Below are 14,087 nucleotides of genomic sequence, written 5' to 3'. Positions count from 1 at the left end.
GAACTGAGAGTAAATGTGCGTCCCATTCCAGCCTATTGTGTCGCACCCCCTTTTCTCCCAAGCTGAAATTAAACCGAGATTAAAGGGAGTGGGATCTAAAGTCAGTTCTCTAGTAGGGTGTGGTCCTAAACCCGTGACAGGTGGTGTGGTAAGCCGCTTCTTTTCTTTTACGCAGGTTCTTCCACATCATTTCTTTTGCGCAGGTTATTCCACATCAGGTATTGTTTGCAACGTTTTATATACTATTTTCTAATAAAATAAAATATCTACTAAAGCTCAACTCTATCAGATTTGCCATTAGTTTATTCATTGTTGATTTTCTTAAAAATAAAGTTACAAACTCATAACGAACTACAACCTAGGTGAATAGATTCAACTACAAAAAACCTAACCAACTTACCTATCTAAGAGCAACTCCAATAAATTAATTTTTTCCGATTCCTTTGTCACCTTATTAAGGGAATGTCCTCTCACAATTTAAAAATATTAGGGAGAGGGAGAGGTGCTGCTGTCTAAGAGCAACTTCAATAAATTGATTTTTTCCGATCCCTTTGTCACCTTATAAGGGAATGTCGTCTTACAATTTAAAAATATTGAGGAGAGGTGCCACAGCAGATTGATTTTCCCTTTCCCTACTACATCTCCCCTGCCATGTGGGGCCTACCTATCATTGAGCTAATCATCTTCTTCCTCTCCCTTTCTTCTTCCTCTACCTCGCTGTTTTTCCCGGGACAGAGCAAACTGCAGTGGTGGCGCCTGTGATAGGGGGCAGCGGCACCCCTCCCACTGGCAGCCAACGGCGATGCATTAGGTTGGGACGCGCGGCCTAGCTGACCGCCGCGTAGGTAGATCGCGCGGCTGGACGGTGGCCACAGTAGGGCGGGGCGCAAGGTCGGGCCGGCCGACGCGGCCGGTTGGCGTGGACACGCGGCAGGTCGTGGCGGCGGCCGGTGCGCAGGACGACGCCTGCACGGACGGCGACATAGCGGCCTGGGCGGCCAGTGTGGCAGGACGGCTCAGGCACACGACACGTAGAGGCGACCGGCCGACACGATGGCACGGCAGGATGGGGCGCGACGAGCTGGGCGACGCAGCCGAGTGGAGTGACGTGGGGGGAAATCAAGAAAGGGAAGAGAGCCTTTCTAAAGGGGGAGGGAGGTATTTTTTTATCATTTCAGAAAAAATTATAGAGAAAGGTGATTATTTTTTTAATGAGAGAGTGAAAGGTGTTTTTGGCTCTCAATCCCTTTTAACCAGGAATATAGAGAAGTGGGTTATTTTACTCAATCTATTGAAGTTGCTCTAAATTCACTAGCGAGTCTTACATACTATACCTCTAATTTCAAATATAAGTTTATAAGATTTATTCTAAGTCAAATCTTTTAGCTTCTATAATCATTGGAAAAACAATTGAGTAAAATGCATGACTGGTAAATGTAACTATATTAGTTATATATAAGTTATTAACTAAAATAATATTTTTGTATTATTAATTCATGCGTTGTAATGGGATCATATCAATTTTGTAATAGACTTATATTTAAGCTCAATAAAATATATCCTAAATAGCTTCCTCACACTATAAGCTGCCGCAAGAGCATTGTTGTCTAAAATGCCAAAATATACTATATTTTTTAGACCTCCAATAGCCGAAACGCAAGTATAATTAGTTAGGCTTTATAGTACGCTAGTTAAAAAAATGCAATACACCATCAGCTCATAAAAGGATTGGTTATATTTGGATTTACATCTCTGACTCGGTATTGTAACCTCAGATGACTGCTAGTGATTCCTAGTTTGGTTGATTTTTTTAAAAGGGGATATATGAAATTATAGAGACAAGAATCAAATCAAAATCTAAATAGAAGGATGGAGTGATCCTTGCGAAGAACAATCTTGATAATGTTTTGTGATGCGAATATATGTGCTGGTGCTATCCTCTATTTTGGATTACTGACAGTGAAATAACTCTAAAGCTAGTGCCTTTGTATCCATTCAGTTGGTTTGTGAACCATTGTGCAAGTGGAGCAAGCAACTAACAGGGTAACAAATGCTTTCTGAGCTGAGGCTTCCATTGATTTCAAACACCCAAAGTGCACTCCCACTATTTCATTTAGGTATCTTACACCATTTTTTACTTGGAAGACGCATGGCACAATCAGTTCCTGCAGTTATCTTTCCTACAATTTGGCTCTGGATAAAAACATTAGGTTTTCACTAAATGTTACACGTGGGCAATCTAGTTTGAGTTGCTGAAACAATGACATATAATCACAGTTGTTTTTTTCATTTTCTTAGTATGGGAATAGTTTCTGAAACCAAGGTATATCAGAGACATCGTTCTGGTTATTGATCAGATTTAAATACAATTTCTCACTGAATATTTATCTCTCAGTTCGCAATAAAAAAAGAATATTTATCTAAAGCAGGGTGCTATTGTTAAGAAACAAATTCTAGTGACAACATTGAATGAACAGAAAGAGGCAGCTAGTTCCTATCAATCATTCTAGCAGGCAAACATTCCAGGTAAACACTGCACACATAGGAGCATGCACCAAGATGGAGGGTTATGGGCTGCAAGGAGAAAAGGCGGCTGAGACTGCTGCTGCCGCGCGCTGATGATGATGATGCACCAGGACTCTCTTTGCCCCTCAGGCTGAGGCGCAAGAATAAGAACATGCCATACTAGCTAGTTTCACAGCCTTCTCATAGTATGATCATACGTACAGGTGCTTAAATCCTATAGCATTCTGAACTATATTACAACATATGCACCTAAGAGCGAGTTCACCACATGATTGAAGCGTGTAATCCGTTCTGGTAGTTCAACATTCAGATTGTTTATGTTACCAACCTGAAATGATAGCAAGTGTGGACCTGCTTCTGCTACTTTGGGTAGCATGTTTGTCAAAAAATCATCCAAACATTTACGGCCGACAGAGGTATCAGCAGGTGTGCAATTTTTGCGATTTTTACAGCATGCTTGCCGAAAACAATGGTCCATAAACCTACAGTCTACACATTTATTAGGTGTGGAATATTACTACTTTTCGTATCATTTGTTCCAAAGAATCGTCAAGAAATTCATGGTCTAGAGACAAAACCAAAAGTTCCTCAATATAATTAACTACTCCCTCCATTTAATCCTGTAAGGCGCGTGCATACTTCAAGATTGAAATTTTCTAACCTTTAATCAACAATTAGTCTTAGAATTGACTACAGTAGAAAAAAATTTAGTACCATTGGATTCACATTTAAAAGTATTTTCATATGTTGTCAAATTTTGGTCATGAGCAACGTCACATGGCATGAGAGGCAGGTTACTTTTGTAAATTGAGGCTACTAGATGAATTTGAAATGAATTTGTCATTCGTGTATTTTGTTGCAAAATTATGACTGCCTTGTGTCCCTGGCCTCTAAATGAGTACTAGGAAATGCATTCGAATGCGCATTCATCTTCAAATAAATGTGATATGATTTTTTTTTTTGCCATTCATTTAGAACAATTTTTAATTAAATCTGGTGGCAGTAAAATAGAAGAAGTATTATTTCTGGTATCTACTTCGGATTGTATTGAGAAACACGTAGGAGTAGTGCTGAACAGGTTTGAATTGAATCTAGTTTTCTTGTTACATGTTACTAGTTGTTTGCCTATAGCTGGTGAACAACTTAAAAGTTATATATTCCTACACATAAATTTTCTTAGGGCATACATTCCAATTTTTAAGTTTCAATTTTTTTTAATTCAGTTGCTGTTTTGCCTCCACAATAAGTGGGGGCCTGATGAAAAGGCTAGTAGGTGAGTGTGTTATGCCTCCTTTCTGTGTCAAAAGAAATCAAAAGCATCTTTATTAAGGATTCCCTGCCAATCTGTGGTTAAAAAAGTCTCAAAGTCAAATGAAGCTTCCCGGTCAATCTGTGGGTAAAAAAGATGTGAATCGCATCTATGTGGTCACTAGTGACCAGATGAAATGACCGAGCGTGTGTTTTGTCTTTTTCTCCACTTAAAACCAATCAGAAGCATCTCATTATCCCACGTTTCTGGTTAGCGTGGAGGAGTTGTGCTTGGCTAGGAATTTTCGTTCACGTGGCAGGAAAATCAGAATGGTTTCGGACTTGGCACGCTGCTCTGCTTGGTTTTGGTGGTGTTTTGGACCAGGTAATTCGCTGCAGGAAAAAGTGGCGCAAATTCGCAAAAGGAGTAAAATCTTGGACTGAGAATGATACGGAAGGAACAGACCGCTGCAACGAGCAGGAGCGCAGATGCATCTAAAGAGGTGTTTGGATACGAGGTGCTAAACTTTAGAAGTGTCACATCAGATGTTCGAATGCAAATTAAAATGACTAAACATGAGCTAATTATAAAACTAATTGGAGAACCCTATACTAATTCGCGAGACGAATTTATTGAGCCTAACTAATCCAGGATTAGCACATGTTTACTGTAGCAGCACATTGTCAAATCATAGACTAATTAGGCTTAATAGATTCGTTTCGTGAATTAGACTCCATCTGTGCAGTGGATTTTATAAATAGTCTATATTTAATACTCCTAATTAGTATCAATATACGATGTGACGGGTACTAAACTTTAAACTTTAGGAAGTGTATCCAAACACCTCCTAAGCGTACACGATGTTCTTTATGGTAATGGTAATAAGGAAGCTTCAACCGGACGACTTCGAATTTGAAGAATTACGAAGCATGCTGTGGGTGTGGTAGTTTGGCAGAATCAAAGTAGCTGGCCTGCTGCCGTCCTCGTGCGAAACAGCATTACATAATGATCACGTAGCAGCATGTCTTCACTGTTGCTTCTAGTGGAACGAAACACTCACTGCAACTCAAGGGAAGACCTTCGCTCCAAATTATAATTTAATGAAGATAATTCGATGTTGTGGATGTTGGTAAATTTTTCTAAGAAACTTCGTTAAAGTTAGAGAAGTTTGACTTAAGATAAAAGTAAAGTGAATTATAATTTGGTAAAGGATGTATAGTAATATGTATTTCCAAAAGGATGTTGCTTGGGTCACGTTTCCATTTCAAGTGGATTGGTCAGAAATAGTGGTATAGTCACTTCCATGATGATATTAAAAAGCTTAGTACAAGCAGTTTAAAAGCCAGATTGATGAAGGTTTTTCATTTATCTCCTGGCGAGTGACGCAATACCATCTCATGCTCCAAATGATGAAATCGACGTCTAACAAATGGTTATGAACACGCAAACCATTTGAAAGATGCTGAGTACAAATGGTGAAAAAGTGGATACTAAATAATTTCTCATCCATCTATTAGAAGGTTAGTGATATGAACTCATGTTGTAGATGACAAAATTGACGGCTGCGGTGAGTCAATTATAAACCATTGAAAGAGTAGCAAACCAGGTAAATAAGTTTAGTACAAACGACTATAAATAATGTTGCTGCTGATTAACTAAATACTATATAGGTGGTTTGCATGTTTGATAACATCTGATTTATCTATAAGATAACAAACAGTTGTTTCCAAAATAGTCTGGATTACTTGTGAATTACCTGCAGTGTCACGCATAATCCTATATATGTTTTTTAGACAGCCTCTTAGCTAGGTAACCATCAGAGTTATATCCGAAAATTAACAGCCTTTTTAGAGTGCGATCGGTAATTATATTAGTGAACTACACTAGTAGAGAACTGACTTTCGATCCGCCCCCTTTTATCCCGGTTTAAAAGTGGCCCGGGACAAAAGGGGGTGCGCCGGGGTGGGGAAATTTGGAGGGGAGCATTACTCCCGGTTGGTAATTGCAACCGGGACTAAAGGCCCCCCTTTAGTCCCGGTTGCAACGGCTAGCTGGGGGGCGTCGGTGGCGGGACCCTTTTATCCCGGTTGGATCCTCCAACCGGGATAAAAGGGACACCCTTTTATCCCGGTTGGAGGCACCAACCGGGATAAAAAGGTTAGTCCTGGTTGGTGCCTCCAACCGGGATAAAAGGGACAATCCAACCGGGACTAAACTTCCAACCGGGACAAAAGTTTCCTTTTGTCTCGGTTGGAGTTTTTAACCGGGATAAAAACTCATCCCCCACTATATCCCGAGACAGAGACTTTCTTCTTCCTCCAGCCCGAGCCAGTCCAGCACATTGATAGAGAGCTGAGCTTCACCTACTCTCCGGTGGTGCCAAAGCAAGGGAGGTGCTGCCCGAAGTTTTTTCCCTCATTTTCGTGGGAATTTGACTCAGCCAACACAAGTGTTGCGAAGGTTTGCTACTTCATCCTCGTGTTATGCTTTGATTTATGCTTTGGAGATGGAAAGATTATTTGCTAGAATGTGATGATGAAGTAGAAAAATGGAGAAGTATTTTGAGCTAGAATGTGAGGGAGATTGATGTGTCATATATAGTATGCATTATTTCAATGGTTTAAAAATGATGCTACCTTGTCTAGACGGTTTATCTAATCAAATTCAATATGGTTTTTTAAATCCATACTTGTTGAACTTGTATACCGTGTTCGCCTCGGCGAGGATGTTCTCCGCCGAGTAGCAACGTATGTCAAGAAGGAGGTTCGATTCTACGAGAAAGAGTGGATACGGACATCGTGACCGTGTCCCCTTTTTCGTAGCATCTAACCTCTTTCATGACGAATTGCGGTGCCGCCCAGCTGAGGACATCCTCGCGAGATGACCACGGTCTTCAAGTTCAACAACTTCTGTAGTGGTAAGGAAAGAATTTTTGTACATAGATGACTTCTGCTACTTGTTGAACTTGCATACCGTGTTCATCTCTCCGAGGATGTTTTCCGCCGAGCAGCAACGTATGTCAAGAAGGAGGTTCGATTCTACGAGAAAGAGTGGATACGGACATCGTGACCGTGTCCCCTTTTCTGTAGCATCTAACCTCTTTCATGACGAAGTGCGGTGCCGACCAGCTGAGGACATCCTCGCGAGATGACCACGGTCTTCAAGTTCAACAACTTCTGTAGTGGTAAGGAAAGAATTTTTGTACATAGATGACTTCTGCTACTTGTTGAACTTGCATACCGTGTTCATCTCGCCGAGGATGTTCTCCGCCGAGCAGCAACGTATGTCAAGAAGGAGGTAAGATTCTACGAGAAAGAGTGGATACGGACATCGTGACCGTGTCCCCTTTTCCGTAGCATCTAACCTCTTTAATGACGAAGTGAGGTGCCGCCCAGTTGAGGACATCCTCGCGAGATGATCACGGTCTTCAAGTTGAACAACTTATGCAGTGTTAAGATAATAATTTTTGTACATAGATGGCTTCTGCTACTGGAGGAAGTGGCGATGGTGGGGGCGATCGTGGTTCCTATTATGGCAAGGTTCCAATCATAGTTGGCCCTCAGCATAAGCCGAAGAAAAAGAGCGCGCTGGAAAAAGCAATGCTTCGTTATTTGCAGCAACGTCATGAAGAAGCTGTTGCCGTGGGTCAGGAACCTCCTTTTGGTGGTCGTTATGCTCCACCCTCAGTCCCGGGTGTTTCACGTCCACTTAGTACTACCGTTTTAGGCGGCACAAATAAACCTAAGGATGAGGTTGGGTCAGCGGAACCTTCGTCTTCACCGTCCAAGGATGCTTAAAGTCCTCTCCTTGATAATAACCAGTGGATGGCTTGTTGTATTGTATAATGTTGTTTGAGACTTTAATTTAAATATGTGTATTTGGATCTTCATGTTGTTGTATTGTACCATGTTGTTTGGATCTTTAATCGATTTTCACGCGTAATCCATTGTCAAGTGTAATCCATTTTCATGCGTAATACGATGCAGATGGACCGGCAATGGATGTATAATGCAGACAGGCGGAGCAAGGTGTTTATTGATGGCTTGCATTATTTTCTCGAAGTGGCAAAAGCGAACAAGCCAGAGAATGGGTTCGTATGTTGTCCATGCTTCTAATGCAATAACAGGAAGGAGTATTCAAAGGATTCCTGGGGGACTATTCATAGCCACTTGTTTAAATACGGTTTCATGCCTAACTATTTGGTTTGGACCAAGCACGGTGAACTAGGGGTTGTAATGGAAGATGGCGAGGAGGAGGAGGAAGATGACACCATTCCGGACTGGGTTGCAGGCCAAGCTTTTGCAGGTACTACAATGGGCGAGGCTGATGAAGATGAGTTTGCAGAAAATGACCCTACTGATGACCTTGGTCAGGTGATACGAGATGCATACAGAGATTGCGAAACTGAGAAGGAAGCAGCAAAGTTGCAGCGCATGATAGATGATCATCAAAAATTGTTGTACCCAGGTTGCCAGCAGGGCCATAAAAAACTAGGTACGACACTAGAATTTGTGCAATGGAAGGCAAAAAATGGTGTGTCCGATAAGGCATTTCAGGGGATGTTGAACATTGTCACGAAGATTCTCCCCGAGAATAATGAATTACCGTCCACAACATATGAAGCTAAACAGATTATTTGCCCTCTCGGATTGGATGTTCAGAAGATACACGCATGCCCTAATGACTGTATCCTCTATCGTGGTGATGAATACGAGAAATTGGATGCTTGTCCCGTCTGCGAAGCCCTGCGGTATAAGATCAGGCGAGATGATCCTGGTGATGTCGAGGGGCAGTCTCCCAAGAAGAGAGTTCCCGCGAAGGTGATGTGGTATTTCCCTATAATACCACGCTTGAAGCGCTTGTTCAGGAACAAGGCGAATGCTAAGTTGATGCGATGGCACAAAGAAGACCGTAAGGAAGATGAGATGCTGAGACACCCCGCAGATGGGGCACAGTGGAGATCAATTGATAGAACATTCCCAGACTTTGAAAGTGAAGCAAGGAACATAAGGTTTGGTTTAAGCACTGATGGATTCAATCCATTCGGTGAGTTGAGTAGTGGTCATAGTACTTGGCCTATGACCCTTTGTATGTTCAACCTTCCTCCTTGGCTGTGCATGAAGCGGAAGTTCATTATGATGCCGGCGCTTATCCAAGGCCCAAAACAACCCGGCAACGACATTGACGTGTACCTAAGGCCGTTGGTTGATGACCTTTTACAGCTCTGGAAGGAAGAAGGTGTACGTGTGTGGGATGAGGATAGACAAGAGATCTTTAATCTACGAGCACTGTTGTTCGTAACCATCAACGATTGGCCAGCATTGAGTAACCTTTCAGGATAGACAAATAAGGGATATCGGGTATGCACCCACTGTTTAGACGACACAGACAGCATGTACTTGAAGCACTGTAAGAAGGTCGTCTATATGGGTCATCGTCGATTTCTCCCTGCTCACCACCAGCTGAGAAAGAGCGGGATGCATTTCAAAGGGACGCCAGACCATCGTAAAAAACCTGCACACCGTAATGGAAAGCGTGTGTTCGAGATGATGAAGGATGTATATGTAGTCTTCGGAAAGGGACTTGGTAGCCAACCTGTTCCGAACGACGATAACGGACATGCACCCATGTGGAAGAAAAAGTCAATATTTTGGGAGCTACCTTATTGGGAAATCCTAGAGGTTCGCAACGCAATAGACGTGATGCACCTGACGAAGAATCTTTGCGTGAACGTGCTAGGCTTCATGGGTGTTTATGGAACCTCAAAAGATACATTGGAAGCACGACAGGACCTGAAAGCCATGGGGCAACGAGATGACCTACATCCGGAAAAGAGAGATAATGGACAGCACTACTTACGTCCTGCCAGTTACACTCTCAGCAAGGAGGAGAAGGATAGCATGTTTGAATGCTTGAATAGTATGAAGGTCCCGTCTGGGTACTCCTCGAATATAAAGGGAATAATAAATATGAAACAAAAGAAGTTTACAAATCTCAAGGCTCATGACTGCCACATGTTGATGACCCAGTTGCTTCCGGTTGCACTGAGGGGTGTTCTACCAGAAAATGTCCGGTTGCCGCTCGTAAAGCTATGCACGTTTCTCAATGCGATTTCGCAGAAGGTAATCGATCCATCCAAGCTATCAAAGCTACAGAACGATGTGCCACATAGTTCTTCCAGGTAAAAGAAAAATCGTGGATCAAGGAACTTTCGTGAAGAAGAAATTTTACAACGTTGTATTGTAATGCGTTAAATGTACATGACCTTTGTGTATTAATTGATACAATTTGTAATTTACCCTATGTATGATTTCATGTATTATTAAATTTGTTAGGTGAAAATTTTTTAGATATACATGAACATTGTTAACCACATACTAACATGGATTTTTCTGCGCATTCAAATAATTTAATTGAATAATTTCTTGATCACAGCAATGCAGTAAAATAAATATTTTACAGGCTACATGAGTTGGTATAGAATTAATGATTACTTCATACTTATTGTCAATTTACTCGTTAATTAAAGATATTTTTGCATGTACAAAATCTGTGAAGGTTTTGTTTTTCATCCTGAAATGCAGTGAAAAGGTAAAATAAAATCCATTTCCAAAAAACAGGCGGGAGAAGAAAAATAGGAAAAAAGACCTTTTGTCCCGGGTGCTAACAGCAACCGGGACAAAAGGCCCCCCTTTTATCCCGGTTGCAAACGGCAACCGGGATAAAAGGGTACGTTTCGTCTCCCGCCCGAACGTACCCTTTTATCTCGGTTGCCAACTGCAACCGGGATAAAAGGCCCCCCCTTATCCCGGTTGGTGACGGGACCCGGGATAAAAGGCTCTTTTGTCCCGGGTCCCATTACGAACCGGGATAAAAGGGGGGGTTAAAAGGCACTGTACTCCCTTCTACCCCCCGCCAGTTAAGCACTTAGCCAAAATTTCGCAAGTCCCGCGCGTTCTCTGCCGTCGCCGCCCGTCCGCCTCCCTCGCCGGCCGCCGCCGTCGTCGTCCCCCATTGCGCCGTCGTCGTCCCCCGGCCGGCCCTCCTCGATCCCCTCCTCGTCCGTCGACGCGCCCGGCCCCCGGCCACCTCGTCGCCTCCGGCCACCGGCTCCACATCCTCGTCGCCGGCTCCATCCTCGTCGTCCCTCGTCGCCCCTCGTCGCCGTCTCGTCGCCGTCCCTTGTAGCCGCCATCGTCGTCTTCACCTCGGCCGCCGTCGTCCCGCCGTCGTCATCTTCATCGTCGTCGCCGCCCCGGCCGCCGCCGTCCCGCGCGCCGCCCGGCCGCCGCCGTCCCGCCGTCCCGCCGTCCCGCCGCCCCGGCGCCGCCCCGCGCGCGAGAGGTCCGCTGCCGCGCCGGCCGGCAGCGCCGGGAGGGTTTTCTTTTTAAGTTAATTAGAAAATTAAGTTTTATTTTTAGATAGATTTGTAATTTTGTTAAGTTAGATTTTTAGATTTCTAATTTTGTTAAGTTAGATTTTTAGATTTCTAGTTAGTTTGTTAAGTTAGACAGAGATTGCCGAGTAGCCGCCGTGATCGTCGCCGTGATCGCCGCCGTCCCGCCGAGTAGCCGCCGTGATCGCCGCCTTGTAGCCGCCGTGATCGCCGCCGTGATCGCCGCCGTCCCGCCGCCCATCACAACCTAGTAGGCACCGCCTGTGGTTCCGGTGAACCGTCCCCGCCTCCGCCGTACCGCCGCCCTGACCGCCGCCATCCCGCCTCCGCCGCCCTGATCGACGTCGTCACAACCTAGGCACCGCACGTAGATATTGTTACAAATTCGTAGAAATTCGTCAAAATTCGTAGAAATTCGTAGAAATTCGTACAAATTCATAGAAATTCGTAGAAATTCATAGAAATTCGTCAAAATTCGTAGAAATTCGTAGAAATTCGTAGAAATTCGTAGAAATTTGTAGAAATTCATAGAAATTTGTAGAAATTCGTCAAAATTCATAGAAATTTGTATAAATATTCCGGACTTTGTACGATTCATGTTATTTTATGATTTCATTATATACATGTATGATTCCGGACTTTGTAGGACTTTGTACAAATTTGTATTAAGACAATTTCTATGACTGTCATGTATGATTCCATGTATGTTTCCATCAATAGTTGAAATGGCAGACGATGAGACCGCAAGGTATATCATGGAGCAGATAACACGGATGAAGAGGGCACCCAGACGGACATGTTCCTCAACATGTCCGCCGATGGGAATGAAGAGCAACAGCCGCAGCAACAACTTGCCATGGCGGAAGGTTCCGGCGAGGTATATACAACCATTCTTGTATTGTTTCACGCCACCGCTACTACTACGTACTAATTAACGAATCTTGAACTGTTAGCCCTCCGGATCGACACAAGGGCAGAAGACCCGAGGTCGTACAAAGGTGATGGAAGGGAGGCTTGTCATCACCGAAGTTACAGAAGAGGGCAGGCCGGTTGCTCCCGAGAAAGTAGCAAAGAAGTACGTGAGTCAAATCGGGGCAATCGTCCGGGACAACGTGCCTATCAGCATCAGAGAATGGAAGGGCAGAAGCGATAATCCGTACGCCCTTCCAGAGACAGAAAAGAATATGCTGTGGGAAGACGTGAAGAGACATTTCACATTCCCCGAAGGATATAGCGAGAAGGATGTCAAAGCGTGGACGCTTAAGAAGATGGCTACTCAATTCCAGACATTCAAGAAGATGCTGGACACCCACTACATCAAGAAGGGCAAAACTCCAGACTTCAACGCGTGGCCAAAGTTGAGGGACCACTGGGATGCATTTGTTGAATACAAGAGGAGTGAAGAAGGTGTGAAAAAGATCACGACCAACACAGCAAATGCTAGTCAGAAGGGCTACCACCATCATTTGGGGCGAGGTGGGTATGGCTCAGCAATTCCCAAGTGGAGGAAGATGGAACAAGATCTGATCGAACGGGGAGTCATACCTGCAACTATTGAATGGCCCGAACGATCAAAGAACTGGTATTACGCTCATGGAGGCTCCCTAAGCCAAGAGGATGGGACGCTGATTTTCAATGACACAATACGTGAGAAGGCCGAACATCTCATGAAGAACATTGAAGATTCCAAGGCTGGGAGGTTGAGGGTGGACCGAGAAAATGATGAGCTCACATTGGCCCTCGGTAATCCAGAGCACCCAGGACGTTGCCGGGGGTTCGGGGTGGTTCCGTGGAAGTTCGCTTTCCGAGGCGACAGCGCCTCTTACAGAAGCCGGAAGCGAAGAAAGGAACAGATGGAGGAGAGCTGGCGGCAGATGCTAGAACAAAGAATGATGGATGAAATCAATCGGCGTGTGGCCGACGCAGTTGCGGAGTTGGCGCAATCTGGAGCAATGCCGAATCCTCACACCGCCAGCCCTTCTCAACGCCTCGGGAGCAGTTGTGCTTCTACAGGGGTCCCCGATGCGCAGACGCCTAGGTTACCCGTGGAGGAGCAACGGTTCCCCGTGGATGCCATCACGCAACGGACCTCATGTGAGCTGCATGCACCGGTCGGCAACCTCACTATTAAGGTATACTTATACATAATATTTATGCAATCTTGTCAATTGATCCAGGCCTCGAGATCGGAGTTCAACTTGTTTACTTCTGCTATATGTATAGGTAGCGTACGGGAGTGCGTTACCAACACTGGCAGGGCAGAGCAGTCATGGCATGGACATTCCAACAGGCTACGCCAGCGTCTGCGTCGAGCAAATAGTTGATCCCCAGTATGAAGGTCTAGAGCTCGACTTCCCGGGAGGCGACGGGGAAAAGACATTGGCAGATGCGCTTCATGGGATCATTCTATGGAAGAAACGCTACATCATTATTCCCCGCACGGAGCCATCTCCTCAGACCTCAAGACCGCTCCCCGTAGATCCCCAGCAGCGACCTTCTCCTCATACCTCGAGACCGGCATCTCCTGCTCCAGGACCGTCTCTTCCATCTATATCAAGGTCTCCATCTCCACCACATCCTGGTGCTGGGAGCGACGATGACAATAACAACACCCCTCCCCGATCACCGTCGCCGGCACCAAGAGCGGCCCCCTCGAAGGAACCTGCAGCACCACTCAAGAAGTCACGAGCACCGCCTCCCAAGCAAAGACAGAGAAAGAAGAAAACAAAGGTAGACCCTGAAGTGGCTCGCAAGGAACGCTTTGAGGCAATGTCTCATGAAGAACAGTGGGCAGAAATCCAACGAGAGGCCAGTGAATGGTTCAAGAAACAAGCCGAATTAAAAAAGGCAAGGGAGATGGAGCCACCGCCAATAAGTCGGCGAGATTTAAACTTTTTTATCAGGATGGAGGAAGGA

This window comes from Setaria viridis, chromosome 7, assembly GCF_005286985.2.
Source record: "Setaria viridis chromosome 7, Setaria_viridis_v4.0, whole genome shotgun sequence".
Classification (NCBI taxonomy): Eukaryota; Viridiplantae; Streptophyta; class Magnoliopsida; order Poales; family Poaceae; genus Setaria; species Setaria viridis.
Note: the sequence above shows the minus strand (reverse complement) of the source record.